Below are 27,532 nucleotides of genomic sequence, written 5' to 3'. Positions count from 1 at the left end.
ACTCCTGACTTTTCCCTTGTCGATGGAGGATAGGCTTTGGAGAGTCAGGAAGTGTGTTACTCATTTCAGTATTTCTAGCCTCTGGTCAATGGTAACCCCATCAATTCATTGATAGTAATGCCATTGAATGATTACAGGAAATGATTATTGGAGATGGTAATTGCCAGACATTTGTGTGGTGCAAATGTTATTTGCCAGTTATCAGCTCAAACTTGTTATTTTCCAGGTTTTGTTGCATTTGAACATTGATTGCTTCAGGTGGTGGACATTATATAATAATTGGCAAACATCGCCTCTTCTAACCTTATGATGGAGACAAGGGCATTGATGAAGCAGCTGAAGATGACTAGACCTAGGATACTGCATTGAGGAACTTTTGCAGAGATATCCCGGAGTTGGGATGATTGAATTCCAACAATCACAGTCATCTTCCTATATGGCAGATATGACATCAATTATTAGAGAGGCTTGTGCCCTAATTCCCATTGATTCTAGTTTTGCTAGGGTTCCTTGTTGCCACATTTAGCCAAATGTGGCCTTGATGTCAAAGACTGTCACTCTTGCCTCTGGAATTCAGCTCTTTTGTCCATGTTTGGACCAAAGCTGTCATGAGGTTACGAGCTGAGTGGCCCTGGTACAGCCCAAACTGGGCGTCACTGAGCAGGTTATTGCTGAGCAGGTGCAGCTTGATAGCACTGCTGATGACACTTCTATCACTTTACTGAGGATCGAGAATACACCGAAGAAGCAGTAATTGGCTGTGTTGGATTTTCCTGCTTTTTGTGTGCAGGTCATACCTGGACAATTTTCCATACTTTCAGGCTGATGCAAGTGTTGTAGCTGTACTAAAACAGCTTGGCTAGGGGTGCAGAAATTTGTGGAGCCCAAGTCTTCAGTACTATTACCAGAGTGCCATTAATGCCTGTAGACTTGCAGTATCCAGTGCCTCAAACCATCTCTTCACATTAAGTAGAGTGAATCGAATTGACTGAAGATTGACATCTGTCATGCAGAGGATCTCTGGAAGAGGCCAAAATAAATCATCCACAGGGCACTTTTGGTTGACGATTTTTGCAAATGCTTTGGCCTTGTCTTTTGTGCTGATGATCTCAGCTCTCCCAACATTAAGAATTTTGATTTTTTTAGTTGAAAACTGCTTTGAATCATAGAGTGCTAATAGTGCATTTTTCTACCTTTTACTTTCTTTACTTATTTTAACCTATCCATTGAACCTATAGCATTCTGGAATCTTAGATTCAACCCTGAAATTGCCATTCAACTTGTGGAGCTGCATTAGTTGATTGTGATTCACTTGCTTAACGATGCTCTATATTTGAAAACTTTGCTGCTATGAAAAAGGAGAAAACTTCTGGCTGAAAACTTTCTCAGTCTGTTTCGTGACCAAATAATATATTTTAAAAGTCAACATTTGACATTTACTGGTAAATTAAAATGTGCAATTTTGCTTCTTACTTTGTACAGTACTTTGTCTACAATTTAATTCAGTCATAAATAATTGTTCATGATACTGAATTCGGGAAGCACAAATTGTGTACACAGAATAACTACATGAATATGGTTAAAACTCACACAACACTAGGTTATAGTCCAACAGGTTTATTTGGAAGCACTAGCTTTTGGAACACTGTCTATAGCTACGTGATGAAGGAGTAGCTTTCCGTAAACTAGTGCTTCCAAATAAAACTGTTGGAATATAATCTGGATTGTGTTATTTTTAACTTTGTCCACCCCAGTCCAACACTGGCTTCTCCACATCATACATGAATATGTACAGAAATGTATTTCCATGCTGGAAACAGGAGTGAAAGATTTTCATTAAATATTTACTTGTGTTAATTGTCTGGCTAGATCATGCCAGCCTTTTTTATACTGCAGTTTCTCACTGAACCATTGTTGTATGTGTTTTATATTGCATCATATCCATGATGTTGGTGTTCTGCTTTCTAATGTTATCACTTATTGAAATGGTAATTGAAAACCTGTCTGTTGTGAATGTTCTTCTCTTTTGAAACGTACAAACCAAGATTATATAATAATTACATTGTCACTGGCAAGCAAAGTATGTTGATTTGTGATGGTTTTATTGTGTCTGTAAATCAATGTTATTGCAAAAGCTTAAATGTAAAATCTTGTTATCTTAAAGTGTGTATAACAATATTTATTTCTGAATTACTTCTGATGAAAAGTCTTAAGCAATGGCTACCTTCTTTTTAATGAGCATAGTGTACTCATTTTAGATCAATTATATGTATTACCAGCATTATGTGTAGGCTTAATTGTAATGTGACTATAATGCACACATAACATTGCACCTATCTTTATACAATGTCATGGAGGAGATGTTGCAATTTTATATAAGATTGTGTTTTGTAGTTTAATTTGCTTTTCTTAACAGCTAAGCCGTGAATTCCAGTAGACTGAAACAAAGTTCGCCTAGTGGACTTGATTGGTACTGCAATCACAATAAAAGATGTAAAACCACAACAAATGTAAGTTTTCAAAAACAGGTGTATCCCAAACAAAAAAAAAATCAGAAGCTGCTGGAAATCTGAAATAAATATCCTTGTGTCAACAATGAATTCCTAAGACTGGATTTTTAGCCATGATCTAGGGCTTTGACTTTTATGCAACTAATAGTTCTGAGGGGTTGAAATCCAACCTTTCCCCGCTATCATAGAATTTGGAGATCAGAGATGGTCCCTCACTCTCAAAAGTAGTATAAAAGGAGCCTAGACATCTGCAGACAACTGAACAGTTGCCATCAATTATTTGCTATTCCTTGACTCTGTCAATCAAAGGCCAAGTTTGATTTCAGCAGGGAGTGGGTGATAAGTACTAAGGGTGAAATTCTATATGTCTGACTGATGTGGTTTCAGGCAAGATATGTGACAGTATTGAACAAGAAGTTCAACAGGGCCCATCTCAATGCCAGGAGCAACTCACCCCACAATGCTTTATGCAAGTGGCATGGTGAGTTTCTCACTAGGCAGCAGCATGTTGTCAATGGAGGGGGGATTATTGGATGTTAAATGCATTATTGATCTCCCAACGTCTCTCATTATTATTTGGTTTTCAATCTTAACAAACTCATCAAGTAAGCATGACATTGAGAAATCTCAGCATGGAATCCAGAGTGGTTACCTGGTGGATTCAGTTAATTGCTTGCTTCAAACAACCTCCATATACAACAAAACTGTAGCTTAGAATGCACTCCACAGGCACCAAATGCACATACCTCTCATCCAGGGCTATTGTCATTTGGTATCTGCCAACTTCTAATGGTCATCATGACACTGTGCCAATACTTTTGAAGTAAAGACTTACATTGGAGGCTGCACTGACTTTGAACATTGGAAAACTGCAATAGGGACTCTATGTGTGCAGGAACAGAACCCCAGCTCACAGATGTGACTAGGATATTTCTCACTCTAAGCACTTACTTATTTAACACCTACCTACATGCTTGCACCATCCATAACTTGACTTACAGTCAGTGGTCCTTAGTCAATACTGCATATATCTTGCCGTATGGCAGTGTGCCATGTCAATCTCACACCTGCTCCATTTGCCAGCACCTAACGTGGCAAACACACTGCACATGGAGGAAGCAACAGCTGCATTTCAAAGTTTCAGGGAGTGGTCCTCACCTATGACCCCTGTAATATATTCTTTAGCTGCATCGACCTCTGTTGTCCGTACGTGGTAGTGACTTCCGGAAGTGGAATTCAATGTGTCGACATGTGAATGGGCATGAGCGCTGCTTACACTGTGCAACCATGTAGCTGTGTAGACTGAGGGGAATGCTGGTCTTCACTGAAGTCCATGAAGGCACCTGTCAGTCAGGGGGGTCCTGGCATGGTAAATCTGATACCAGTCCAAGAGGATTGGGGTGTTCCTGGTGAGGGAACCCATGTCCCCATAGTCTGGAGAGTGGGGCATAGGCAGTCCTATGAATCCATATCACCAGTCCACTTGGAATAGGGATAATGCAGTTAGATGGATGGACAGTCATCCTGTCTAGGCCTGTCTGGTTAGGTTGCTTAAGGATGTGGACCACAATCAGTCTGTTGGGTACATTTGCAGAAACTAAGGGGAAATGTGTTTTCTGGGTGGCTGGGGGCAAGGTCATGGGAATGAAACTTGGTAAGTTAGCCTTTGAGACCAGGGCTGCAAGTTCTGGGGAAGGGAGAGCTACATTTGAGGAGTCAATAGTATCTGCAAGGGTAGAATATGGCACAGCATCAGGAGCACCCTGGACTTGGAGTGGGGGTCTAGGGCGGTTGGTGGTGGGAAAGTGAAAGGAGTGTAAAGCCAGTAAATAACTATTCCTGGAATGGTCACCTCACATGCCAAATATGGGGTTTTTATTTACCTTAGGAGAGTTTATGACCAAGCAGAGTAAACAAATGTGCATCAAGGTTTCTATTAGAAAATTCTCAAACTTTTTTAGGTTTAAAAGGAGCACTCATAGCTTGAAAAAAGGTTCATTTTTGAAATTCAGTTTGGATCAATTCTGCAAAAATCTTTGGATGAAGGTGGCTGTGTAAAAAAAGTGCTGTTGACAAAGGGAGAAGATAATAAAAATAGAATAAGGCATTAAATAATAGTTCCAGACCAGAAACGTTTGAATGAAACTCTGAAGAGCTTATGGAAGCTGAGAATGTTTGACTTCAAACGTATGAAAGCTCCAGAAAAAGGATGTCAGATTTTCTGGACTGGCAGTTAAAGTCATAGTGAAGCTTATTGAGGCATTTGAGAAAAAAAATCTTCTCTAGTGTGAATACTAAAAAAGGGATATTTTGGGGATTTGCAAAGATTTTTTTAGGTTATATGTTATTATAGTTTGCTTGTTGGAGAGATGTGTTCAGGAGCTTCTCATCCTTGTGGCCAGTTCATCATGCAGATTGTATGTCTGCCATCTATCAGATAAATGTGACCAAGCCAATGCAGACACTGTTGGCTTGGCAATGAATCACTGGTATGCCCAAAACCTAAAGATATGAATGAAAAGTTAAAGAAGATCAACTGAATTATACAACTGAAATGAAATGAAGATGTGTTTCTCACTAGGACTGCTCATTAAAAATTAGATTAAAAATATCATGAAGTCATATGAAAGTGAGAGTGAAATTTATGTATAAGTATTTGCAAATAGTACAATGTTGCTAGATTGTTATAGGATTTATTATTTATGTGCATTTGAGCTTGATTCCATGATGGTTAATAGCCATACCTACAAACTCTCCTGCATTCATAATACATAAGAATCTCATATAATCTCAAGATAGCTTTGGGATTGGAGTCTCTCATAAAGAATTTGTGCCATTGATTTCTGACTGTTTTCCTCATGGAAAACAAGAGATTACTACGAATTATCTTGGCATTCAAAAGCTTATCACTTGAATGATCTCACTACTGCTTTGAATACAGCATAACCGTGTCTCACTAGTTTCTCTCATATTCTGGCAAATGATGAAAAGCAATAAGTAAATCAGATAACACTAATGCCATTCACTTGCCCTTTGTGACCTATTTGACATAAGCAGCTGGTTGCTTTTGATTTAGTGTGAATAATGGACTTAGTTCAGAGCTACAATTCTAACCTGGCATTCATCCAGTTTACTGGTTTATTAATTGGCTGTTTCTATATTTCTGTTTCTTATTTCAGTTACTGATTGAATTATCTCTCTGCTTTCCCAATAATGCTTAACTTGCATTGATTTAGCATGAACGTTGCAAAGTTAAACAATGGAAGTTAATGGGAAAAGAGCAGGTAAGTGAGGTAATCTGGATAGGTCTTTTGAAGAGCTAGCCCATATTTGAATGGCTGAATGGTTTCTCTATTTGCTATGTCATCTCTGACTTTGCTTTCTCCTGCTTCCACCAACTTTGAACATTTATGGTAATCTATTCTTCAGCAAGAAAAAGAATCAGATACTGCCAGCACATTTGTCAGAATGAGATTGTAGCAGTGAGACAAGAACAGGGTTATGTGGATTGAGGCTTCTTTATTATTAATTCATGGCATGTGGGCATGGTTGGTTAGGTCAACATTCATTACCTATTCCTAAATTGCCCATGAGAAAGTGCTGATGTTGCTCTACCTTCTTGAAGGACTGCTGTCCATATAGTGTAGGTTTCCCCCACAGAACTGTTAGTGAGGGAGATTCAAAATTTTGACTGAGCAATGCTGAAGAATTAGCAGCATAGTTCAGTCAAGATGGATTGTGGCTTGGAGGGGAACATGCAGTCGTGGTGTTTCCATGTTTCTGCTGTGCTTGTCCTTCTAGGTAGCATAAGATACAGGTTTGGAAGATGCTGTACAAGGAACTTTGCAGTGAATTGTTGCAGTGCATCTTACATGTAGTGTACACAGTTGCTATTGGCTGCCAATGGTGAAGAGAATGAATGTTGAAGGTGTTAAATGGGATGCCAATCAAAATATGTTGCCTTGTCCTGGATGGTGTCAAGCTTCTGAAGTGTTGTTATAACTGTATTCCAGGTAAGTGAATAGTATTCCACCACACACCTAACTTGTAGATAGTGAATAGGCATTGAGGAGTCAGGAGATGGATTTGTCAATTTAGAATTCCCAGATTTTGACCAGGTCCTGTAGCCATCCTATTTGCATGGCTGATCCAATTCCATTTCCTGTCAATGGTACCCCATAATATTGCTGGTGAAGGACTCAACAATGGCAATGCCATTGAATGGTTGGATTCTCCCTTATTGAAGATACTGTCTGACGCTTATGTGTCACAAATATTGCTTGCCACTGTCAGTTCAAGATGAATGTTGTTTGGTTCCTGTTCTATTTAGATGGTCAGAGTAGAATGCAGGTGAACTGTAACTGTATAATAAATTGTGCTTTCAATTCTGATTGACTGAACCCTGATCATTTCAGTGTTGGGAATATTGATGAATTCAGAGACAATTTCTTGCCTTTTAACCTTCTATAGCTGCTTGTAGTTACACCTAACAAGAGATCTGCTCTCATGGTAAGGCATAGCCATCTGTCTTGTGCTATTATCACACATTGAACTTGTCTGCAATTGCTCAGTGATGTCTTTCATCCAACATTTCTTGGATAAGCCCTCTTTCTGTTACTATCCACCTTTCCTTCTAGAAGACATATACAGCTTCACAGCTTTGACTAAACAGCCCAAATACCAATATGTTTTTTTTTTAACAAGTTTGTTACATTTTGAAATTACAAGCACCACTTTGTTTGTCCTGTGGTCTGTACCTGGAGTTTTGTGCATATATCTAAGTAATAACTTTTTAAAAGGCTTTCATCCACTTTCTTGAAAAGAATGCAATAGATTCTGTCAGTTGGCAGAGGCCACATTATTGAATGTGCATATTGTGAACTTGGAATTGGTTTATTATGCAATGTGCAAGTTCAGTGTATGAACTGTATAAACATGATCACCAGTAATATTAATCCACATTATGCTGCATCTGCTATGCATTTGTCTACTCACTCAGCCTGTCCAACTCACACTGCAACCTCTCTGCATCCTCATCACAGCTCACCTTTCTACCCAGCTTTGCGTCATCTGCAAATGTTGAGATATTACATTTAGTTCCCTCATCTAAATCACTAACATAACGTGTGAATAATTGGGGTCCGAGAACAGACTCCTGCAACATCCAAATCATCACTGCCTGCCGTACAGAAAAAGTTCCATTTATTGCTCCTCTTTGTTTCCTGTCAAATAGCCGATTTTTTATCCACCTCAATACTCCCGCTACTATGTGTTTTAATTTTACACATTAATCTCTTATGTGGAACTTTTGTCAAAATCCCCTGAAAGTCCAAATATATCACATCAACAGGCTCTCCAATCAAGTCTACTAATTACATCCTCAAAGACTTCCAATAGATTTGTCAAGCATGACATCCATTTTGTAAATTCATGCTGACTGTGTCTGATTCTACCATTGTTTTCTAAGTGTTCTGCTATAAAATCCTCGATAATGAACTCAAGCATCTTTCCATTGCAGACATCAGACTAATATCTATAATTCTCTGTTTTCTCACTGCCTCCTAACAGTGGTTAGCACTGCTGCCTCACAGCGCCAGAGACCTGGGTTCAATTCCTGCCTCAGGCGACTGACTGTGTGGAGTTTGCACATTCTCCCCGTGTCTGCGTGGGTTTCCTCTGGGTGCTCCGGTTTCCTCCCACAGTCCAAAGATGTGCAGGTCAGGTGAATTGGCCATGCTAAATTGCCCGTAGTGTTAGGTAAGGGGTAGATATATGGGTAGGGGTATGGGTGGGTTGCGCTTCGGCGGGTCGGTGTGGACTTGTTGGGCCGAAGGGCCTGTTTCCACACTGTAAGTAATCTAATCTAATCTCCCTTTTTAAATAGTGGGCTTATGTTACCCACCTTCCAATTTGTATGAACTGTTCCAGAGTCTAAACAATCTTGGAAGATGACAATAATGTATTCCTTATTTCTAGGGCAAATTCCTTAAGCATTATAGGATGTAGATTATCAGGCTCTGGGGATTTATCAGCCTTCAATCCCATTAATCTCTCTAACACCATTTTGCTACTAATGCAGGTTTGTTTCAGTTCCTCCCTCTCAGTAAACCCTGTGATCCCATCATTTCTGGAACATTATTTATGTTCTTCTTTGTGAAGACGGAAACAAAATATGAATTTAGTTCATTACCATTCTTCCCCATTACAAGGTCCCCTGTTTCTGATTGTAAGGGACCAACATTAGCTATCACTAATCCTTCTTGTCTTTACATTCCTATAGAAATTTTTACAGTCAGTTATTATGTTCTCTGTAAGTTTACACTCAAACTCTATTTTTCCCTTCTTACTCATCCCTTGGTCTTCCTTTGCTAACTTCTAAACTGTTGCTAATTTTCAACTCGATTGTTTTTCTTAGCAATTTGTATGGCTTTTTTCACTTAATACTATCTCTAACTTCTGTCATAAGGTGTGGTTTGGCCACTCTTCTCTTTGCATTCTTGCACCAGCCCATCACTTTACCATCACTTTGCTGATGATTGAGAGTAGGTGTCCTGTTAATGGACTTGATTAGATTTGTCCAGCTTTTTGTGGCCTTTTGCTCTACATATTTTGAGGCAGGGAAAATAGTCCCAATTTTTTGCTAATTTTCTTTTGCCAAAGTACTCCAAAGGAGATTATATTACAGCAAATAACAATTTTTATTTTGTCAATTCATGTTGATTTTGTAAGGCCTTAGTTTAGAATAATCCATTACACCTGCAGTCTTCAAATATTGAAAACAGTTTCAAGAGTCTTCTGATTTGATTTACTTCATAAAGTAAGTTAATAATTTGTTCTCAATGTGATATGCCCTTAAAATATGCAACATTGAAGCAGATAGCCTATTAGAAAATATATGTAAGGACGTACTTGAATTATTATATAGCCATGGCATTTTAATTGGGTGCTGAGGCACAAGGTAAATCAAAGATTGATCTTAAGCCTCTTCTTTGGAAATGTCAGTGAGTGGAAATTAAAGCTTTTAAATTTTGTATCAAGTTCTTGATTGTATGAAAGCTTTGCACTTATTCTGCAGCACAATTAAATCAAAACAACAAGTTGTGTTTGGTTCCAAGTGGAAAATGACATGTGTAGAAGGAAAGGTGAATGAACAGACGTCTTTTGACTCAAATCTGTATAATTCTCTAGTTTTGGCACTGGGATCAATGGAAATTCACATCATCTAATGTGGGCCTTCTCTGTACAATTTGAGGTTTCGGAAGGTTGACTAGACATGTTGACTGGAAAGTTTAAATTTTATTGATGTGCGCAATTAAAAGTAATCTGATCTTCCCAGTTGTCTATGATTTTCTGCTTCCTTTCTTATCTTTTTGACTCTGTATTTCAACTCCAGGTTTCTAATTATATTTTATTTAACTGTTTCACTTATTTTCCTTTGCCTCTTCCTGATTTAGTGGTTAGCATTGCAGCCTCACATCGTCAGGGACCCTGGTTCAATTCCAGCCTCTGGTGGAGTCTGTTGTGGAGTTTGCATGTTCTCCCTGTGTCTGTGTGGGTTTCCTCTGGGTGCTCCAGTTTTCTCTCACAATCCGAAAGATTTGCAGGCTAGATGAATTGGCCATGCTAAATTGCCCATAGTGTTAGGTGCATTAGTCAGTGGGGGGTGGTTTGCTTTTCGAAGGGTCAGTGTGGACTTGTTTGGCTGAACGGTCAGTTTCCACACTTTATGGAATCTAATCTAAAACAAATGACAGTGGAAAGGGCAAAAATTGAGAAAATAGATGCATTTACAATTGCAAAAAAAAATCAAATAAAATGGAGAATAATAAAAAGAGTGATAATGGGAGAGAAGAATCATTATTGAAGCAGAAAAAAAAGTGCACCTTTAAACTGCATTATGCATTCAATCCATGCTTAAGATTCCTGCATCACTGGGTCCATTTTTGCAGAAGGAAGACCTGTACAAGTCCTACATATTATACCTGAACTAGATTTATGGTAAGGGATTCTGGATTAGTGGTGCTGGCAGAGCACAGCAGTTCAGGCAGCATCCAAGTAGCTTCTGGGATGTTCAGAGGGGATTTCAGGAATAAACCTTTTCTCCCAGAGATTCGTGGATATCAGGAACTTACTGCCTGAAAAGTTGGTCAGGTTGGGAACCCTCACAAAACTTAAAATGTCTTTAAATGAACTTTTTAATAACATATAAGGCTATGGGCCAAGTGCTGGAAAATAGGATGCGAAGAGATTGGTGCTTGAAGGCTGGCAAGGACACGGTGGGACAAAGGCCTTGTTCTATGCAGTAAAACACTGTGATTCACACTAACATTGAGATAATAACTGTCAGCACCAATTATTCATAGCCTAGGTCTCCTTATCAGCCACATAATGTCCATCACTCAACATTGTGGATTAGCCTATACAAGTAACTGACAAAGTGTCAGTCACATTAATTTTCTGGACAGCAATAAGAAAGTGACCCTGACCAGGTATTGACACACTAGTGTGTCAAAGAGATTTCCATGAGACCTGGTGGCAGGATAGTACAAAGTAAAGCTCTTGATTTTTGCTAAGGAGCTGTATTCCCCTTTTGCCATACAGTGACCTCTTAACTTAGTCTTACTTTCTCAAATATGGCAGAATATATCCATTGCAATTGGGTTGACTCATGACAAAAAAGATATTTGGAACAAGTTAAAAGTCCAAAGACCAAATTATATTATATTAATTTATATAAATTACATATATTACATAACAACACTAAGTTACACAGGGGCAATAAAGGGTTCAAGGCGAGAGTAGGTTGTGTCAAGTCAGTTTTAGGTTGAGTAGTTTGAGAGAAGGGCTATGAGGTGACATTAGTTGGCATACATTGGACATAAGAAGTAGGTTAACAGAGTGACGGGGTGTGAAGGATGAGAGCTTAAGGGGCTTATTGTTTTTATTGTAACTGGCTGAGATAGAGCACCAAGGCAGACATTTTAAACAGTCTGAGGTAAAAACAATGACTGCAGATGCTGGAAACCAGATTCTGGATGAGTGGTGCTGGAAGAGCACAGCAGTTCAGGCAGCATCCAAGGAGCTTTGAAATCGACGTTTCGGGCAAAAGCCTTTCATCAGGAATAAAGGCAGTGAGCCTGAAGCGTGGAGAGATAAGCTAGAGGAGGGTGGGGATGGGGACAAAGTAGCACAGTGTACAATGGGTGAGTGGGGGAGGGGATGAAGGTGATAGGTCAGGGAGAGGGTGGAGTGGATAGGTGGAAAAGGAGATAGGCAGGTAGGACAAGTCCGGACAAGTCATGGGGACAGTGCTGAGCTGGAAGTTTAGAACTAGGGTGAGGTGGGGGAAGGGGAAATGAGGAAACTGTTGAAGTCCACATTGATACCCTGAGGTTGAAGTGTTCGAGGCAGAAGATGAGCTGTTCTTCCTCCAGGCGCCTGGTGGTGAGGGAGCGGCAGTGAAGGAGGCCCAGGACCTCCATGTCCTCGGCAGAGTGGGAGGGGAAGTTGAAATGTTGGGCCACAGGGCGGTGTGGTTGATTGGTGCGGGTGTCCCGGAGATGTTCCCTAAAATCTCTGCTAGGATGCGCCCAGTCTCCCCAATGTAGAGGAGACCGCATCGGGAGCAACGGATATAATAAATGATATTAGTGGATGTGCAAGTAAAACTTTGATGGATGTGGAAGGCTCCTTTAGGGCCTTGGATAGAGGTGAGGGAGGAGGTGTGGCCGCAGGTTTTACAGTTCCTGCGGTGGCAAGGGGAAAGTGCCAGAATGGGAGGGTGGGTTGTTTGGGGGCGTGGACCAGAGCAGGTAGTCACGGAGGGAACGGTCTTTGCGGAAGGTGGAAAGGGGTGGGGAGGGAAATATATCCCAGGTGGTGGGGTCTGTTTGGATGTGGCGGAAATGTCGGCGGATGATTTAAACAGTACCACACTGACACTCAGCAGCTTCTGTGGTTACCTCGACATTGTTTCCAGTTACAGCCGTCAATTGGAGAAGTTTCTTCTGAGTTGGATTTTCAGAGTCAGGAAATTTCCTAACTCTAAGCTTCTTGCTCAGGAGCAAAAGTTAGGGTTATTTTGTGTAGGTTAACACAAATTGAATAGCTGCTTTGGTCGATAAATTAGTTTAATACGAGATGTACAAGTACAATTGGTTAGATTCTTAGATCCTGAAGAAGGGCTTATGCCCGAAACATCGATTCTCCTGCTCCTTGGATGCTGCCTGACCTGCTGCGCTTTTCCAGCAACACATTTTCAGCTCTGATCTCCAGCATCTGCAGTCCTCACTTTCTCCTCGTAGATTCTTAGATTACCCTGTGAAAATTATTGCTGCTAAGAAAAATGCTTTTCAAACTTTGCACTTGCTATAATAATTAGGACTGAACCTAGTTATTACAGTTCTTTCTCTCAGGCTGGTGTGAAACATTTATACAGCAAAATATTTTAGTATATTGCAGGTAGAATAAATCATGTAAACCATTGGCAGGTTAAATTTAATGTGCTTTATAAAAGGAGAAAAAAAGTACTAATTTGCATTGGCACCATGTATGTCACTGACCTTGCTTTGATCCTGTTAGAAGCTCAATTAAGTTGTTCTGAGTCTTATGTCTACTCCAAGCATTTTTTATCCCCTTCATTTTGCAGAGCTAATTGAAGAGAGGTTAATTGTTAACAGAGATTGCAATGAAGGCTCTGATTTAAATGTTCAGACTTTTAACTATTTATGAGATTTTTTTAATGGTCATACAGGCAGCATTTATATTACAAACTAAACATACAAGGTTTTGTACGAGCTTGTAATTCTGTGATCCATTTGCATGTCTATTTAGGTCTATGAGGTGAAAGTACTGTATTCTCCTCCTAAGTATAGAATCATAGAATCTCTACAGTGCCATAGCAGGCCAGTTGGCCCATCGAACCCACAGCAACCCTCCAATGATCATTCCACCAAGACACAAACCCCAACCCCTTGCCTATAACCCTGCATTTTCCATGGCTACTACAGCTAGCTTGCACATCTTTGGACACTATGGGCAATTTAGCTTGGCCAATCCACCTGACCTGCACATCTTTGGACTGTGGGCGGAAACCAGAGCACTCAGAGGAAATCTATGCAGAAATGGGGAGAATGTGCAAACTCCACACAGACAGTTGCCTGAGGGTGGAATCAAACTCTGGTCCCTGGCACTGTGGGGCAGGAGTGCTAACAACTGAGCCATGTGCCAGCTCAATTGTTTCCAGATTTGGCACTTAAAGGTTGTACAAGGACATGATGGATAAAATCTCTAGCTGTTTGATAAAGTAGTAGTAATTACTTGAAAAGCTATAAATGTTGACATGCAGTAATTTAATATTGCACAAATGGAATAGGTGGACATCTTGAGGAATAGTTTTCATTACCTATATTTGGAGTAGCCAGTATAAGTGTAAATTTCAAAGCAAATGTATATATGCCTGCTTGGGAAGGAAGAAATAGTGTAGTGGAACCAAGAACCTGGTGGCCAATGTCCAGCAGCAGCGTCTACAGCAGCATCAGGGGAGGAACAAGAGGTAGGAGACCCATGCAATCCCAGGCCCTTCAGCTCAGACATGGTGGCGTAGGAGCAGTGTCAGACGCGAAGCCATTACCAAGACCTGGCAGATGTCAAGCTGCAGCAACTAGAGGAGCAGTAGAGGTGGAAATTGAGAAGAAAATGTAAAAGATGAACTGCTGAATGGAAGTACCAAATCAATTGTAGCAATAACATGCAAAATAATCAGTGACCAAAGATGGCACCAGAGAGTGGCGACACTTTGTGAATAACATGCGAAACAACACTTTTCACCGTATTTATGTACATGGGACAATAAATCTAAATATAAATCTAAATGCTGGTCTAGGCAACAATGTCCTCATCCTGTGAATGAATAAAGATGATTGTTTCATTTTAGTATTAAACGTAGCTCTGTGAGTGACACAAAACAGTCCACATTTGTAAAAATATTTGGATGGCCTTACCAGAAATTGTTTGACCGAATGTGCAATGAGTAGAATGTGCTGCATTTTGAGAGTGATTTTCCAGCCTTTATCAACTAAGCACTTGGAGCATGTCCTGTGACACATTTTCAATACTGATACATAGCAAATCACTGATTCAGTACTCAGAATTTGTAAAGTTTTCTTGGTTGTTATTGACATGATTGATGTTGATAATGGAGTATGGCATGCTTGCCTGATTGATCATTGCATTGAGTATAGGAGTTGGGACATCATGTTGTGGCTGTATTGGTGAGGCCACTTTTAGAATACAGTATATAATTCTGGTTGCCCCTTCTACAGGAAGGATGCTGTTAAACTTGAGAGGGTGCAGAAAACAATTTACAAGGGTGTTGCTGGAACTGGATGGTTTGAGCTATAGGGAGAAGCTCAATAGGCTGGGGCTTTTTTTCTTGAACCATCAGGGGCTGAGGGGTAACCTTATTGAAGTTTATAAAATCATAAGGAGCAGGGACAGGGTAAATAAGCAAGGTCTTTTTCCCAGGGTAGGGGAGTCCAAAGCTAGATGGTGTAGTTTGAAGGTGAGATGGGAAGATTTAAAAGAGACCTGAAGGGTAAATCTTTCATGCAGAGGGTAGTACATGTATGGAATGAGCTGCCAGAAGAAGCGATGGAGGTGAGTACAATTACAACATCTGGATGGACAATATGAATAGGAAGGATTTAGAGGGATATGGGCCAAATACTGGCAAGTGGGAGTGGATTAGATTAGATCGCGTCAACGTGGATGAGTTGGACCGAAAGGTGTTTCCATGCTATGCAAATCTATTACTCTATAACTACTGCAAAATCTCACCTTAACTGATGCCTTGACTAAATTTGTTTACCATAACCAAGTCAATTTCAGACATACTACTGAATTGATATACCAATAATTCAAAATAAAAAGAAACACAATTTGAGAAATAAAAGCAAATTACCATTGATGCTATAAATCTAATACAGTACCCTCATCAGGTCTGGCAGCATCTGTGGAGAGGATACATTTGGTGATCAATATGATTCTTGTTTGGAATGAAATATATCAGAAGAACAAATATAGACATACTTTGTTAACTTTGTATTACTTATAATGTAGCTTTTTCTTTGTGCACTTGCACTTTTGTCATCTTATGAAACTACTGCCTCAACTTGTTTGACCTTAAAAATAATGGCCTTAATCACATTGTCAGCAGTGAAAGAACAACTCTCATCACTGGTCTTGAACAATGCTGCCCATGGCAATCTTAAAAATCACACAACACCAGGTTATAGTCCAACAGGTTTAATTGGAAGCACTAGAGTTTGGAGCGCTGCTCCTTCATCAGGTGGTAGTGATGAAGGAGCTTCGCTCCGAAAGCTAGTGTGCTTCCAATTAAACCTGTTGGACTATAACCTGATGTTGTGTGATTTTTAACTTTGTACACCCCAGTCCAACACCGGCATCTCCAAATCATGGCAATCTTGGTATCATAGATTTGACCCTTCCGATGGCAATTTGATTCTATTGTGGATCCTGAGATATATCCAGGTATTTAGTAACATTGAGAATATCGAGTAGCCCATGCAGACAGTCACAGTGGGAAGTTCACATTAACATCAAACCAGGAAGTAAAATGACCTGCCTATTTCTCATTAATAACACATTAATGATATTGAAGCATACTAAAGGAAATTCTCATCTGTACACTGATTTCTGTGACTTGCTATTTGGGAGGACTTCAACAATACACCCACTGGAGGAGTAAGCTATCACTGACTGTAACTTTTATATTTTGATTGAATTGCATTCTGCAAATGCTTGAAGTTGCTGTAATTCTCAGGGGATTAGAGCAGAACCAATGATAGTTTTGTCACCATAATGACCATGAATTCTGGGCAATTCTTTTAGCAGAATAACAAATGACCATTCATGAGCCTATTCAGATTGCTCTGAAATGACTCTGCAAAGGCAGCCATTAGGTCATGGAATAACAATCCTGAACTCTTACCTTGGTTGTAATCTCATTGATAATTTATTTCCAATTATCCTGGAATACCTTGGAGAAATGTCAATATCCATTGACAATTTAGAGTAGTCTGCACATTCAGATGATGTGCAGTGAAATATTTTAATCTGTTCAAGCAGCAAGTTCATCTCAAGAGTAATCCAAGCTAGTTTTTTTTTAATTCCATCTGCTTCACCAGCCTGCCATAAATTATTTAATATGACTCCAGATAAGGTTTTTCCACATGACTTTTCATTGAAGAATAGACTTGGGAGTTTATTCAGCTCATGTACATTTCCTTGCCTGAAGCAAAATAGTTAATAAGACTCAAAAAATGAAATCTCTGGATGTCTTTGGATGACTGCAAAAAAGCCGACCTATTGGGCATCTTTAGAATTCGCTCAAATTGGTAATAGAAAGTTCTAAATCCTTAATCAGTTAAAGGTCAATAAGCTATTATAAATTAATATATGAAATTAGTTTGGCCTTTTAATTGATTGGTTAGACTGATTAGGTCCTCAGTGTAATTTGGAATTCACCTTCTATTTGTAGACTAGTGAATTGTAAAGTTTTCTGCTGTATTGCATACTTCATAATGTCCAGAATAAATGTTCCTGTTCTTTCACGTGGCTCCTAGTGGAATTCTATTCGACAGCAGCCTGCATTTGCTGGTGCAACGGTTTTACTCCTGGAAAGGGGATAATAATTCAGGTCAAAGCAAAGTACGGCAGGTGCTGGAAATCTGAAGCACCAACAACAAGAGATGGAGAACTTTGCAGTGAAATAACTCCACAGAGGCCAGTGTTCTGTCACCTAGTCACCTTTCATTTATACATGCATAGTACATTGGTCTAGCTTTGTCAGAGCCAGCTCTCAGAATACAACCTCTGACACTCCTGGTATTTCTTTTCTCTCGGTAGTGCTTATTTTTTCCCCAGCACCAGTGTGTGTGTGCAGGTGTGAGACACAGTGAGAGACACAAGGTGCACGAATCTTTATTCAGTTTCCACCACCAGGAAGAAAGGAAAACACCCGAGTGGCCAGTGATAAGCACTGCCCTTCACATCAAAGGGCAATGCTACGTGATCAAAAAGGTGAAGGAGAGGGAAGAGATTAAATCAAAATAGAATTGGTCAGGAAAATAATACATTCCACACCCAGCGGCACAAACACTCCTGTTATTTTTTTTTCTTTTTTTTTTCTCCTTTTTGCACACAGAGAGAGAGAGAGAGAGAGAGTCACAGTCCTACACTGATCTGATATCTCCACACAATGGGGGGAAAACACCCGAGTGGTCGGTGACAAGCACTGCCCTTCACATCAAAGGGCAATGCTGTGTGAATCCCCTGGTTATTTTTTTTTTTCTCTTTTTTACTTTTTTAAAAAACCCCCCACACTACCGCCTAAGTGCGGTAGTGCTTATTTTTTCCCCAGCACCCATGGTGTGTGTGTGTGCAGGTGTGAGACACAGTGAAAGACACAAAGTGCACGAATCTTTATTCAATTGCCACCACCAGGAAGATATGAAAAACACCCGGGTGGCCAGTGACAAGCACTGCCCTTCACATCAAAGGGCAATGTTGTGTGATCAAAACAGTGAAGGAGAGGGTAGGGACTAAATCAAAATAGAGTTGGAGGAAGAAATAATGCACTCCACTCCCTGCGGCGCCCACCTCTCCCTGAACGACTCCAGGGTGTTGGTGGACACTGCGTGCTCCTTCTCCAAGGATACCCAGGCTCTAACGTAACCCCGAAAGAGGGGCAGGCAGTCGGCCCTAACGACCCTCTCCACGGCCCGCTGCCTGGACCTGTTGATGGCCAGTTTGGCCAGGCCCAGGAGCAGACCCACGAGGAGGTCCTCGGACCTGCCCTCCCTCCTCCGTACTGGGTGCCCGAAGATCAGGAGCGTGGGACTGAAGTGCAGCCAGAAACAGAGGAGAAGGTTTTTAAGAAAATCAAAAAGGGAGTGCAAACGCCCACACCCAATATATACATGGTCCACGGACTCCACAGCGCCACAGAACAAGCAGTTGGGCTGGGAGTCCGTGAACCACCGCAACCTGCGGTTGCAGGGGACTGCTGCGTGCAGCACCCTCCACCCCAGATCCCCGAGAGAAAGGGGGAGGACTCCCACGTAGAGAGCCCTCCACTGGGGATCCCCACCGCCCGGTGGCAAATGGGCACGCCAAGGCATGTCCGGACGGTGGATGAGGGAGAAGAGGTGGACGGTGTGCAGCAGCAGTCGATACAGGGTCTTTCTTTTTACGTCCCTGAAAGCAACAAAATTAAAATTCCGGAGGCGGCTCAGGTTGTGGGGCACAGGCTCCCGCGGGAAGTACGGGACCTTGGGGCCAATGTGAAATTCCGTCCGGGCCGGGGTGAGCGCGGACGGGATCCCACTGCACACCTGAGCGTCCTCCAACTGGTGCACTACGTCGGGTCCGAGCACCGCCGTTTTAAGGCGTCGGATGGCGGTGGCCACGTACCGGACGTCTACCGCTGCCCTGCTCGCTATGTCCTGCGGCAGCGTCCAGCCCAGGCCCCCGGCACCCAGCGCGTCCCCGACCCTGGTCGCCCTCGCCGCCACGGCCCTCCCCTCCGACAGCCACTCGAACCCGCGAGTACAGAGGTGCGGATTCCTGAGCAACGGCTCCCTGACGACAGCCGCTACTCCAGCCGGAGGGTAGGCGCGACGCGATTCGACCATGTTCCAGACAGTGATCAGGTCCTGGTAAAAGACAGGCAGCACCTTGAGGGCGACCTCCAAACCGTCACGGTCGACGAACAGGAGCTGTGTGTCGTAGTTGAGGTTACGCACCTGGCGGAAAAAATACGTCGCCAGGGCGCACCACCTAGGAGGAGGCTCGACGTAAAGGTATCGCCGCAAGGTCTGAAGGCGGAACGTCGCGACCTGGGTGCGGACGCACACCAGCGACTGACCGCCCTCCTCAATAGGGAGACTCAGAACCTGCGCGGCGACCCAGTGCATCTTTTTGTCCCAGAAGAAGTCGACCAACGTTCTCTGGATGTCAGCGACAAAGCCAGGAGGAGGGACCAAAGTGACCAGCCGGTACCACAGCATGTCGGCCACCAGCTGGTTTATGACCAGCACTCGACTCCTGTAAGATAGCACTCGGAGCAGCGAGCCTAGGTGAGCCGAGACTTTGGCCTCCAGCTCCTGCCAGTTGGCCAGCCAGGATTCCTCAGCCGGGCTGAGGTAGACCCCCAGGTAGAGGAGATGGGTGGTACTCCAGCTGAACCCCCGTAACTCCTCCGGCAGAGAGTCCACCCGCCACGGACCGACCAGTAGTCCGGAACACTTGACCCAGTTGATCCTGGCGGAAGACGCCGCAGAGTACACGGCCTGGCACTCACGCATCCTCCCCAGGTCAGCCGGGTCGGTGAAAGTGAGGAGCATGTCGTCGGCGTAGGCCGAGAGGACCACCCCCGTGCCCGCGCCGCGCAGAACCAGCCCCGACAACCTCCTCCGCAAGAGGCGCAGGAAAGGCTCCACGCACAAGGAATACAGCTGGCCGGACAGGGGGCAGCCTTGACGCACTCCTCTCCCGAAGCGAAGGGGCGCCGTCAGGGACCCGTTAACTTTAACCAGACACTCTGCGGCGGCGTACAAAAGTCGGATCCGGGCGACGAACCGCGTCCCGAACCAGAATGCCCGCAGAGTCCCGAGCAGGTACTCGTGATCGACCCTGTCGAACGCCTTCTCCTGGTCGAGAGACAGGAAGGCGCTCGGCAGACCAGCCCGTCGACAGAAATGGATCAGGTCCCGGACCAGGTGGATGTTGTCGTGTATCCTCCGGCCCGGGACCGTGTAGGACTGGTCCGGGTGAATCATGTGGGCCAGCACGGAAGCCAGGTGAGAAGACAACACCCTGGCGAAGATTTTGTAGTCAGTGCTGAGGAGGGAGACCGGACGCCAGTTCTTTAAGGAACGAAGGTCCCCCTTCTTTGGCAGCAGGACGATGACCGCCCTGCGCCAAGAAAGGGGCAGCTGTCCGGCATTTAGACACTCCCCCAGGACCTGTGCGTAGTCGTTCCCCAGGACGTCCCAGAACGCCCTGAAGAACTCCACAGTCAGCCCGTCCAGCCCCGGGGTTTTGCCCGTCAAGGGCGCCGGTCAGCTCCTCTAAAGTGACGGGAGCGTCGAGCCTTCCGGCGTCCTCCGGGCTGAGCTGCGGCAGGTCCTCCCACAGAACTCTGCGAGCATCCTCGCTGGACGGATCCGGAGAGAACAGAGCCGTGTAATAGTTTCGGACGTGGGCCCTGACGCCCTCCGGATCCGAGACGAGGGACCCGTCGTCGGCCAGCAGCACAAGGAGCTGCTGACGGGTGCCACGCCTTTTTTCCAGCGAGTAGAAGAAGGGGGAGCCGCGGTCCAGGTCCTGGAGGAGCTGGATCCGCGACCTCACGTACGCGCCCCGAGCCCCGACGAGCTGCAGGTCCCGGAGCGCGGCCTTCTTCTCTTCGTACACCCTGCGCAGGGCCGGGTCCGCGTCGGGCTGACCGAGGCGTGACTCCAGGTCGAGCATCTCCCTCTCCAACTCCACGATCCTGGATTTCCGCCTCTTGGTCAACCCCCTCGCGTACTCCTGACAGAAGACGCGGACGTGAGCCTTGCCCACGTCCCACCATAGCCTCAGGGAGGGGAAGCTTCCCCGCTTCCTTCTCCAGCCGGCCCAGAAACGACGAAACGAGTCCCGGAACCGCTCGTCCTCCAGCAGCAGGTTGTTAAAGTGCCAGTACGCGGAGCCGAGCCTGGCGCCGAACGGAAGGAGTTCCGCCCACACCAGGTGATGGTCCGTGCACGACACCTGCCGCGTGGAGGCCTTCGGAAAACAGGAGGCGTACGCCCGCGAAACGTACAGGCGGTCGATTCTGGACGCTCCGACCCCAGGCCTCACGAAGGTGAAGGCGATGGAGTCAGGATGGAGATTCCGCCAGACGTCCACCAGGTCGAAGGACTTGACCAAGTCCCCCAACCTCTTCCCCGACGCACAGCCAGTGCGGGCACCGCCGTGGTCCCTGCCCTCGAGGACGCAGTTAAAATCTCCCCCGAGGACGACGCACTGGTTCTCGTCGATGGAAGCGAGATGTGTGGACAGTTCTTGGAAGCAGCTCGCTTGCCTCGGCCCGGCCATGGGAGCGTATACGTTCACCAAGTGAAGCACCGCGCCCCCCCAGCCGAACCGTCAGGTGAAGCAAACGGCCTGGCACTGGCTCCCTGACCCCCAAGATCTCCGGCTGAAAATGCGGGGCCAACAGGATAGCCACCCCGCCAGATCTGCGGGTGAGGTGACTCATGTAGACCCCCCCTCGCCACTCCAGGAGCCAGGTGGCTTCGTCTCTCGGGGTAGTGTGGGTTTCTTGCAGGAAACACACCGCATACCTCCCGTCCCGAAGGACCGAGAGGGTCTGGAATCTGCGCTGGGACTCCCTGCTGCCATTGATGTTGAGGCTGGCTATAGTCGTCTCCATGTCGGAAGCGTTGTGCTACCACCACCAGTACAGTTAAAAACAAATACAATTACTGGAGGACGAGGGAGGGGCACAGGAGTCCCTCGCCCTCACCAGGAGTGCCCCCAGGAAGTTCCTGACTCGCTTTCGCTCGTTGACGTCGAGCCTAGGCGCCTGGCGAGCAGCGTGGGCCGACCAATAAACTTGTTCGAAAGAGCTCCAGCGGTCGAGCGCCAGTTGGGCTCTATCCCGGCGACCTCGAGTTTCCTCGACAAACTCCCGGAGTTCCCCGAGGGGGATGAGGGGGAGATCGGCGGGGGGCACCTGGGACTCAAAAATGTCACTACAGACAGAGTCCGCGTCATCCCCGGTGTCCGCCACCGATCCCGAACCCTCCTCCGGGAGGTCGCCCTCGGTCACCGACCCCTCCCCCACCCCTCCCCCACCAACAGGATGGGGGCTGGCCCGGCACCACCAACCGGCCTCGAACCCCCGGCGACCCAACCCCCAGGGTCACCGGCGGTACCTTCCTCGGCGCACCCCGTCCCGGAACGCCCCGAGTTCGGGTCGTCGGGCGGCGGAGGCTCAGGGCCCCGCTCTCCTCCCGACACCGGGACGCCTGGCTCCTCGGGGAAAAGATCGTCCCCCAGGAAAAGGTCATCCCCCAGGGCCAAGGCTCCCGGAAAAACAGTCTGGGAGGGAGGAGCGGGGATAACACCTACCTCCCCTCCGCCGCTCGGCGACCCAGTAAAGGGTCCCTTGTCGACGCCCACACCGCAGCCCTCGTCGTTGTTATTGGGCAGGTCAGGCCGCGGTGCGGGATCGTTGGGGGGTACCGTGGGCCCGTCCCCTGGAGAGGGGCAGCGCCGCCGGCACGCCGCAGGACTGTCTCTCCCCTCCAAAGGCCAGCCCCTCTTCCCCAGAAAGACAGGGGGGGATTTATGGGCCTTTCCCTCCCCGCCCGCCTTGGTGGTCATGGGGCCTGAGGCCCCTCCCCCCAGCCTTTCCCTGAATACGATTGGCTGGGGGAAGGCAGGGGGCGTGGCCAGGGTGGGGAGGGTCAGCCGTGTCACTTCCTGCCCCGCCCCTGGTTTATCAGGTGATGGCGGGTGGGGCAGGGGCCCAGTTCCCTCTCTGGGGCCCGGAGACACGGTCGCTGTGGGAGGTCGGGCAGTGGTGGTCCCCCCCAGGTTAGTGCCAGGGTGGGGCGGGGCTCGGGCTTGGGGTCCCCCGGGCCAGGTGTTGCAGTGCCCGGGGCAGGCGTCGCAGCCCCAGGGGTTTCTCCATCGGGGTGGGGGGTAGATGTGGGGTCAGTGGGGTCAGGGTCGGGTACGGGTTCGGGGGTTTGGGGGTCAGGGTTCCCGCGCCGGGGCGACGCTGGCACGGCCGCAGGGGCATTGTCGTGCCGGGGCGGGGCAGGTCGTGGGCTGGGTGTCGGGGAAGGGGATAGGGTGGTCTCCCCGTGGGCGGGCCTGACGCGACGCATCATCTTTAGCGCCTTCCGGTCGGCTGGACGCTCACCCCCCTCCCTGCCGGAGGCTGGAGGATCAGAAGCCTCCGGCTCAAGCTCCGGTGCTGGGGCCTGCGGTGTTGACTTTGGGGGAGGGGGTGCGGCGGCACCACCGTCAGCCGTTGGCAAGGGCTGGGCGGCCTTCTGGGTGGGGCAGTTTCTCCTAATGTGCCCCACCTCGCGGCACAGGTGGCACCGCACGCCGTCCGCCGTCCAGAAGGCGCGGTAGGCCGCGCCCTCGTGGAGGAGGGTGAACGAGCCCTCCGTGACCTCCTCCCGGGCCAGGCAAATAAACACCTGGCGACGGAAGGAGTAGATGTGCCGGAGGGCGGGGTCCTTGAGACCGAGCAGGAGCGGTTGGATCCCCGACCGGATCTCCCCCAAGGTGGTGAGGTGGGGGAGGAGGAGCTCGCTGGCAATGAAGGGCGGGACATTGGAGATCACGACCCTCTGGGCCGTAACCTCCAGAGGGTCGACGGGCAAATGTGTCCCGCCCACAGTGAGCCCCCTCTCCACGGCCAGGTGGACCGCCTGCTCGGTCTTTAGGAAAAACACGGCCTTCCCGTACATCCAGGCCGCAGCGACGATGGCCAGTGGGCCGACCACACTAGTCATGGCCTTGCTGCAGGCCTCGATGGTCATGTTCGGGTGGGGATAGGCCTTGACCCCCAGGCGTTTAGTGAGGTGCCTGAAGGGGGTGTGGATTGCAGCCGGGGCTGGGCCAGCCGAGCCTAAGGCAGCGGCTACCCCGGCGTAGGTGCGGCTGGGCCCCGCGACCTTCGGGCTCGCCATCCTCTGCTGCCGGGTGTTCTGGGGATTTGCCCAAGGCCAGTCACCCAAGGCGAGTCCCAAGCAGTGACGGTGGAGACCTGCCCCAGGTGACAATGGTGGTGGAGGCAGGCCTCAGGCGAGTCCCAGGTAGGCCCTCGGTCGCTGTGGTGTGGGGCAGACCTGTTGGGGAGGGTCCCCAAGGCAAGTCCCAGGCAGCCCCAAAATCGAGTCCCAGGCAGCGGTGGTGGAAGGCAGGCCTCGGACAACAGCAGCAGCAGTGGTGGAGGTCCTGGGGAGGGGCCCCAAGACGAGTCCCAGGCAGCGATGGTGGAGGCAGGCCTCGGGCAGCAGCAGCAGTGGAGGCAGGCCTCTCCTCAGGTGACAGCAGCAGCAGCGGTGGTGGAGGTCCTGGGGAGGGGCCCCAAGGCGAGTCCCAGGCAGCGAAGGTGGAGGCAGGCCTCGGGCAGCAGCAGCAGTGGAGGCAGGCCTCTTCTCAGGCAACAGCAGTGGTGGTGGAGGTCCTGGGGAGGGGCCCCAAGGCAAGTCCCAGGCAGCAGCAGGGAGAGTCCTTGCACGTGTGCACACACAGAGAGAGAGAGAGTCACAGTCCTACACTGATCTGATATCTCCACACAATGGGGGGAAAACACCCGAGTGGCCAGTGATAAGCATTGCCCTTCACATCAAAGGGCAATGCTACGTGATCAAAAAGGTGAAGGAGAGGGAAGAGATTAAATCAAAATAGAATTGGTCAGGAAAATAATACATTCCACACCCAGCGGCACAAACACTCCTGTTATATCTGTCAATCAAAGCTCCCTGTATGGATCAGATTAACAGCCTCAATCAGGGAACTCATATTCTATGAGGTTCCACCTGACTGACCTTATTATAATCATACATCCCTCCCCTGCTAAGTCTGGGGATGTAGCCCTCTTCTTTTTCTTGTAGCCTCAGCCATTTTTGTACCAAGTCCAGTTCCTCTGACTCAGCCTCCAATATTGGGGGCGTGTACCGGATTGAAGCCTGCCTTTTGCACATGGAATGCCTTGAATGAAATTCATCCTCTTCTTTAGATGGTACATGCATCAAGGCTGCAACACCTGCTGTGTCCATTCCAGATTCCGAGATTTCAGTTTAACAGCCCCAATCAGGGAACTCATATTCTATGCGATTCACCTGGCCGACCTCATTACAATTACCACAAGCAACATCTGTAGTGAGATAAACAGTTAATGTTTCGAGTCCCATATAACTCGTCATCGAAACTGAAGGGAGAATTTCAAAGGCAATTGAGGGCGTCAGCAAATGCTGGCCTTGCAGTGATGCCTACATTCCAGTAAAGAATTAGGTAAATAGATACTTGATCCTGACTTTGGTGCAACGTATAACATACAGTGTCATGAAGTAGTGAAGTGACTAATGGTGCTTCAGCTATCACTCCCTAAATTGCAACCCAGGATGGATAGCAATGCGGTGAACTATGATGTCCAATCTGTAAGTATCTGTGGCACCTTGTTAGGAAGCACTGCAGAAATTATGCTTAGCACTTACAGCTACCTTGCTCTCAGCTCTGCAGACTTTTGTCATTTAATTAGTGCAGACCAATACAGCAAAGCCATTCAGAAATCCTTCCCTAGCTCTAATTGTTGCATTCCTCATGTCCTTAATGGGTGCACACATATTTCATGTGACTACTGGAGGGGTAATGCATGTTTTTTTTTTCTGAACCTATTATTCATGTGTGTGTTAGCAAGTGTAAAGGATTGAATACCATAGGAACTGATGGAAAATCATTTGGCCTTTGAAAAAAAATGAAGCAGCACAAATTTAGGAGAGAAACTTACAACATGTGATTATTGCAGAGATTGCAGAGCAGACTGAGAACCTTTAAGAATGTTAGATGGCATCAAAGGTTATGACACATCAGTGTAATGGTACCCAACTCATCATCAGCATCCATGTTATTATGGTCGCATTACAGTAACAGCAGTAACCACTCTGCTAAATGTAAGTTGAAGATCTTTGGTAGTGCAAGTGGGGGTGTTGATAAACTCCCAGGAATCTGTTTCACCCAGATCCTACTCTGCATTATTCTATAGCATTTGATAATGGAGCAGAAGTGGGTCATTCAGCCTATCAAGACTGCTCACCATTCAATGAGATCATTGCTGATCTGATAATCCTCACCTCCACTTTCCCACCTTTGCCCATAGTTCTTGATTCACCTATTGATTAAAAATTTGTACATCTTAACCTTGAATATATTTAATGATCCAGCTTTGACAACCCTCTGTGGTAAAGAATTCCACAGATACACTATTCTCTTAAAGAAGAAATTCTTTCTCGTCTTTGTCTTAAATTGCAAACGCTTACTATGAGATTGTGCTCTCTGTTTCTGGACTTTCTTACAAGGGGAAACAACCTTTTTGCATCTACCCTATCAAGTCCCCTAAAGAATCCTTTATGTTTCAATAAAGGAGGCAGAGAGAAAACAGAATTATGGACCAGAACGTCTGACATTGGTAGTGAGGAAAATGCGAGAGTCTATTACGAAAGATTTCAGATCCAAGCACTTGGAAAACACTGACAAGATCAGACAGAGTCAGCATGGATTAATGAAAGAAAAATCATGCCTGAGAAATGTACAGGAATTTTTCAAGGATGTAGTTGGTAGGGCAAATAGGAGGAGTCAGCAGATTAGGTTTACTTGGACTTTAGACACTAGCATGTAGAATTTTAAAATGCTTGTGTACTAACATGGATAGAGAACAGATTGTAGACAGGAAACAAGTAAAAATAAATGTGCCTTTTTCTGAGTGGCAGCCAGTGACTAGTCGGGTACTGCAGGCATATATGGCATATGCCATTTCGGACTGAATTGAGCTGAGGAGAAATGTATTCACCCAGAGAGTGAATATCCTGCGGAATATCCTGCGGAATTCCCTGCCACAGAAAGCAGTTGAGACCAAAACATTGAATGCTTTCAACGAGGAATTATGTTTAGTTCTATGGTTAAAAATATCAAAGACTATGGGGAGAAAATGGAAACAGGTTACTGAGTTGGATGATAGTCAGGATCTTAATGAACGTCTTGAAAGGCTGTCTGGCCTACTCCTGCTCCTATTTTTTTTATTTCTATGTTGGCTCAATGCACTGTCTTCAATTAGTTAGCCAATCCTCTTTCCATGCAAATATACTACCCCCAATACCATGGAGTCTTATTAAGTAGCCAACCATGTGGTACCTCTATCAAATAAC

General features: G+C 46.1%; 1 long non-coding RNA gene across 6 annotated transcripts in view; it reads left to right on the top strand.

The window, feature by feature from the left end:
- The window catches only part of LOC140480660 (uncharacterized), a 293,960-nt gene that overhangs the window by 46,249 nt on the left and 220,179 nt on the right, over positions 1–27,532 (top strand). For 2 of the 6 annotated variants that reach the window (XR_011961368.1, XR_011961367.1), the window contains one exon: positions 1,239–2,544. The exons of the other annotated variants lie outside the window; for them this stretch is intronic. This is a non-coding gene — a long non-coding RNA (uncharacterized lncRNA). Of the gene's footprint in view, positions 1–1,238; positions 2,545–27,532 lie in introns of those variants that run through there. 6 annotated transcript variants of the gene reach the window in all.

Source organism: Chiloscyllium punctatum, chromosome 8 (genome assembly GCF_047496795.1).
Source record: "Chiloscyllium punctatum isolate Juve2018m chromosome 8, sChiPun1.3, whole genome shotgun sequence".
Lineage (NCBI taxonomy): Eukaryota > Metazoa > Chordata > Chondrichthyes > Orectolobiformes > Hemiscylliidae > Chiloscyllium > Chiloscyllium punctatum.
This window is presented reverse-complemented; position numbering and strand designations above follow the sequence as displayed.